The sequence below is a fragment of the Choloepus didactylus genome, chromosome 7 (assembly GCF_015220235.1).
Source record: "Choloepus didactylus isolate mChoDid1 chromosome 7, mChoDid1.pri, whole genome shotgun sequence".
Lineage (NCBI taxonomy): Eukaryota > Metazoa > Chordata > Mammalia > Pilosa > Megalonychidae > Choloepus > Choloepus didactylus.
The window spans coordinates 70,386,348-70,392,347 of NC_051313.1; positions in this window are offsets into that span (position 1 = coordinate 70,386,348).

A 6,000-nucleotide genomic window follows, 5' to 3' on the forward strand; every position below is an offset into this window, starting at 1 on the left:
ACAAAGTAGACATGAGAGCAAAATGATGACCCGTGTGCCATCACTAGGCTTCAGTTCAACATTATCGTCATTCTGCCATTTTTTCATGTCTACCTCCACCCGTTCTCCCCACCAGCAGTTGACTATTCTGAAACAATCCCAGACAGAATAATTTTATCTGTAAATATTTCAGGAGTATCTCTAAAAATTAAGGATTCTGTTTTTTTAAACATAATTAAAATGCCATTATCCTATTGTCATAGTGTGGGATCCTTCAGAAGCAGATACTGAGACACAGACTTCAGTGCAAATAGTCTATTTGTGGGGGAGAAACACCAGTAGGGGAGTGGAGAAATGAGACAGAAAAGAGAAGGTTGTAAATTAGTTCTTGGCAGAGGGCTGCTGCTGGGAAGCATTAATTTCTCAGCACTTCAGGCAGTCACATGAGCAGGCAAAAAGGACTTCAACAGGTAGAGAAAACCCTCAGGAAAAGAAATGCAGATGCTGAATTCTGGCTAGCTTGCATTAAAGTGATAAGGGCGAGAGACTAGGGAGCTGGAGTACTGACAGCATCTGCTGCACAGACCTAAAAACATGTTCACATTTCCCCTAATGTCTCATAAAAGTTTTTTTTTTTTTAATTAGAGAAGTTGTGCATTTACAGAGCAATCATGTGTAAAATACAGGATCCCCATATACCACTGTTCTAGTTTGCTAATGCTGCTATTATGCAAAATACCAGAAATGGATTGGCTTTTATAAAGGGGATTTATTAGGTTGCAAATTTACAGTTCTAAGGCCATAAAAGTGTCCAAACTAAGGCATCAACAAGAGGATACCTTCACTGAAGGAAGGCCAATGGCCTCTGGAACACCTGTGTCAGCTGCAAAGGCACACAATGGCATCCACTGGTCCTTTGCTCCTGGATTTCATTTCAAAATGGCTTTCTCCAAAAGGTCTCTGGCCTTCTTTCTCACTTAGCTTCTCTCAGGTCTGTGCTTAGTTCTTCTGGGGTATTTCTCGCTAAGCATCTGGGAGTCCTTTCTTAGCTTCTCTGGGGCAAACTCTGGGCACATCCTCCTGTTTGCATCTCCAAGTGTCTCCAAGCATCAGCATCTGTGTTGACTCTTCGGCTCTCTTAAGTACCCCAGTGAACTAATTAAGACCCACCCTTAATGGTCAGGGTCCACACCTCCTTGGAAATAATTTAATCAAAGCTCTCACCCACAGTTGGGTGAGTCACATCTCCATGGAAACACTCAATCAAAAGTTTCCACCCAACAAGATTGGATTGAAAGATCATGTCTCTTCAGTTTCAGACAGGCACAACCACCCTATTATTAACACATTGCATTGGTGTGGTACATTTGTTACAGTTGATTGAAGAACATTTTTATAATTGTACTATTAACTATAGTCCATGGCTTAACTTATGGTTCACTGTTTGTGTAGTGTACTTCCAAGGATTTAAAAAAATTTTTTATTCTATTACCATATGTAAAATCTAACATTTCTCTTTTAACCATGTCCAGATATATACTTCGGTGTGGTTAATTACATTCACAATGTTGTGCTACCATCACCACCATACATTACCAAAACACTTGCATCATTCAAAATAGAAGCCCTAACTTCCCATTCCCTATCTCCACCCCATCCCCTGGTAACCTATATTATAGATTCTGACTCCATGTGTTTGCTTATTCCAATTGCTTCAAATCAGTGAGATCATACAATATTTGTCCTTGTGTGTCTGGCTTATTTCACTCAACATGATGTCTTCAAGGTTCATCCATGTTGTTTCATGTGTCAGGACTTCACTCCTTTTTACAGCTTAATAATATTCCATTGTATGTAAATACCATATTTTGTTTATCCATTTATGAGTTGATGGACACTTGGGTTGCTTCCAACTTTTGCAATTGTGACTAATGCTGCTATGAATATTGGTGTGCAAATATCTGTTTGAGTCCCGGCTTTCAATTCTTTTGGGTATTCTGTTTGGTAGTTCTATACTTAGGTTTCTGAGGAACCACCAAATTTTCTTCCACAGCAGCTGCACCATTTTACATTGCCACTATCAATGAATGAGTGTTCCTATTTCTCTGCATTCTCTTCAACACTTGCTATTTTCTGTTTTCTTTTTTAATAGCAGCCATGCTAATGGGTGTGAAATTGTATCTCACCGTGATTTTTTGATTTACATTTCCCTGATGGCTAATGACACAGAACACCTTTTCATGTGTCTCTGGCCACTCATATATCTTCTTTGGAGAGATGTCTATTCAGGTCTTTTGCCCATTTTTAAATTGGATTGTTTGCCTTTTTGTTGTTAAGTTGAAGGATTTCTTTATATGCTCTTTATATATTGTTTATTTGGCAATGTATTAATCTCCCCCTCATTTTTGAAGGAAAGTCTCACTGGATATAAAATTCTCAGCTAGCAATTGTTTTCTTTCAGTACTTTAAGTATTTCAACCCACTGCCTTCTTGCCTCTGGTTTCTAATGAGAAATCATCACTCAATCTATTTGGGACTCCCTTGGATGTAACATATTGCTTTTCTCTTTCAGCTTTCAGAACTCTCTCCTTGTCCTTTGCATTTGATAGTGTAATCAATATATGAAAGGGTATATTCTTCCTCAGGTTTGTCCTGTTTGTTCTCTGAGCTTCTTGGATGGGCACATTCATGTCTTTTGCTGAGTTTGGGAAGATCTCTGTCATTATTTCTTTGACTACTCCATATGTCCCTTTCCCTCTTTCTTCTCCTTCTGGGGCTCCCATAAGGTGTATACTGGTGCACTTGATGGTGTCCCATTGCTGTCTTAGGATATTTTCACTTTTGATATTTCTTTTTTCTTTCTGTCCCTCAGCCTGGCTCATTTCAAGTGTCTTGTCTTCAAGTTCACTGATTCTTTCTTCTGCCAGCTCCAATCTGCTCTTGAAACCTTCCTGGATATTTTTCATTTCGGTTATTGTGGTCTTCGGCTCCAGTGGTTCTGTTTGGTTTCTTTTTAAAATTTCTATTTCTTTATTTAGACTCTCATATTGTTCATTCATTGTTTTTCTGAAATCCTTTAGTTCTTTGCCTATACTTTCCTTTATTGCTTTGAACATTTTTAAAATCAGTTTTTAAAGGCTTTTCTCAATATGTCCACATTCCCAATTTTGTTTGTTGGTATTTTCTGGATTTTTATCCTTTTCCTTTGGATGGGCCATCATTTCCTATTTTTTTGTTTTTCTTGTACGTTTGTTGCAATCATATATTTAATATTTTAAATTTTAAAATGTTAACTTTGGGATTTATTCCCTGAGATGTCTGTTTCTTGATTTTGTAGTCAGCTGCTGAGAAGGCATTTTCTTGAGCTTTAGCTCTCCTATCAGGAAGGTGTGTCTAAGGTGAATGCAGTGTGCAGGGTTTTCCCTGTCTTTCTGGACCTGCACCTTGTCCTGGGCTTTTTCTTGATAGTTGTTTTGGGGTTCTCTTTACAGAAGTTTGATTTCCCAGGAGACAGAACTCCCTCTTCCAGGTGTTGGAAGTGAGCAAGTCTTTGCCCCAGATTGTCCAGCTCTATAGTTTCTTACACTCCTTTAATTGTCTCAGGCTGCTTTTCCTAGGAGGGCAAATTCTTGGAGAAGGAGCATCCTGGAGAGGACTTTCCCCTCACTCTTTCCCAGCCAAAACAGGGCCAGGGATCCATAAAGTGAGTGCAGACCAGCCCCAACGTGCCCTGGGAAGCAGATCAGTAGGGTCACCAAGATCTTCTACCATGGCTTTCCAAAGCTGAGCTTTATGGCCTATCCAGAAGATGCAGCCCTTCAACTGTCACCTACATTCCTGAGGAAACACAGTGTCTTTAAGTTTCCTCCACTGTGGGCTTTTTCCAGGGTGAGTAGAAATAATGGCTGCCCTCAGAGTGGACCCCAGTGAGTTGAAGTCACTAATAAAAAACCATGATCAGTGATTGGCCATGCCCACCTCTGGTCTTGGGAAGAGGATTTTTATGTCCTTGTCACTAGCAAGTTAACCAGGGCCTGGACCCCATGGCAGCCTGCTGTGAGAGTGTGGGATGGGCACCAGTAGTCACTTGTGGAGAAAGCAAATTACAGTTCTTTACTCTAATTTATCAGCCTCTTCCTCCTGCTCTTCCCTGGATCCTGTATGGTGTTCTTCTGCTCTCTGGAGTTTCAAAATAGTTCCAGATATTTCCTTTCTATTTGATAGTGGTTCTGATGGAAGGACTGAGTCCTGGAACTCCCTATTCTGCCATCTGCCTACAATCCCTTTTCAACATAATTTTTTACAGTTTGAATTGAAATCAAATAAGGACCATAAATTGTAACTGTTTTATATATTTTTAATTGTCTTTTCCCCCTAACTTTTTATTTTGGAAAATTTTAAACATACAACAAACTTGGAAGAATTTTACTGTCAATTTCTATATATCCACCAAGATTATACAATTAACTTTTTTAATACATTTGCTTTATCATATATCTACCCATCTATACAGAGCTTTATCTTATATGTTTTGATGTTACATAATAAATCACAGGTATCAGTACTTTTATCCCTAAACACTTCATCATGCAAGCCACTGCTGAAGTGCATATTGCTTACAGTTTTTTCTTCTGAGGTAAATTTACATAAAAATTTTAAGTATACATTTGTTGAGTTTTGACAACATCAAAACTTGTGTAACCCACACCCCTATTAAGACATGGAATGTTTTCAGAACCCCAGATAATTTCCTCATAGACCTTCCCAGTCAATACCATCCCCCCAAAGGCAACCAGTGTTCTGATTTTTTAAATCATTGATTAACTTTGCTTGTTTTAGAATTTCATGTGCATTGCATCATGCAGCGTGTACTCTTTTGTATCTTTCACTTACGTGGTTTTTGAGATTCAGCCATGGCGCTGAATCTCAAAAACCAGCTGAGCAGAATTTCATCGTATGAATATACCACAATGTATTTATCCATTCTTTTATTAACATCTGGATGACTCCAGGTTGGGGTTGTTACAAATAAAGCTATTATAAATATTACTGTACATGATTTTTTTCATATACATATGTTGTTTTTTTAAATTCAGTTTTATTGAGATATACTCACATACTATACAATCATCCATGGTGTACAATCAACTGTTCACAGTACCATCATATAGTTGTGCATTCATCACCCCAATCTACATTTGAACATTTTCCACACCAGAAAGAATCAGAAGAAAAAATAAAAACAAAAAAGAAATCCAAATCATCCCCCCCATCCCACCCTATTCCTCATTTAGTTTTTGTCCCCCTTTTTCTACTCATCCATCCATACACTGGATAAAGAGAGTGTGATCCACAGGGTTTTCACAATCACACTGTCACCCCTTGTAATCCACATTATTATATAATCATCTTCAAGAGTCAAGGCTACCAGGTTGGAGTTTGGTAGTTTCAGGTGTTTACTTCTAGCTATTCCAATACATTAAAACCTAAAAAGTGTTATCTATATAGTGCGTAAGAATGTCCACCAGAGTGACCTCTCGACTCCATTTGAAATCTCTCAGCCACTGAAGCTTTATTTCGTTTCATTTTGCATCCTCCTTTTGTTCAAGAAGATGTTCTCAATTCCACGATGCCGGGGCCAGATTCATCCCCGGGAGTCATATCCTGCGTTGCCAGGGAGATCCACACCCCTGGGAGTCAGGTCCCACGCAGGGGGTGAGGGCAGTGAGATCACCTGCCAAGGTGGCTTAGTTAGAGAGAGAGGGTCACATCTGAGCCAAAAAGAGACACTCGGGGAGACTCCTAGGCAAAATTATAAGCAGGTTCAGCCTCTCCTTTGTAGTAACAAGCTTCATAGGGGAAAGCCCCAAGACAGAGGGCTCAGCATCATAAACATGTGTTTTTATTTCTCTTGAGTAAAAGCCTAGAAGTGGAATTACTAGATCACAGAGAATATGTGTTTAATATATGTTAAAAATGCTAGAACTTTTTACAAAGCGGTTGTACTATTTCACTGTCTAA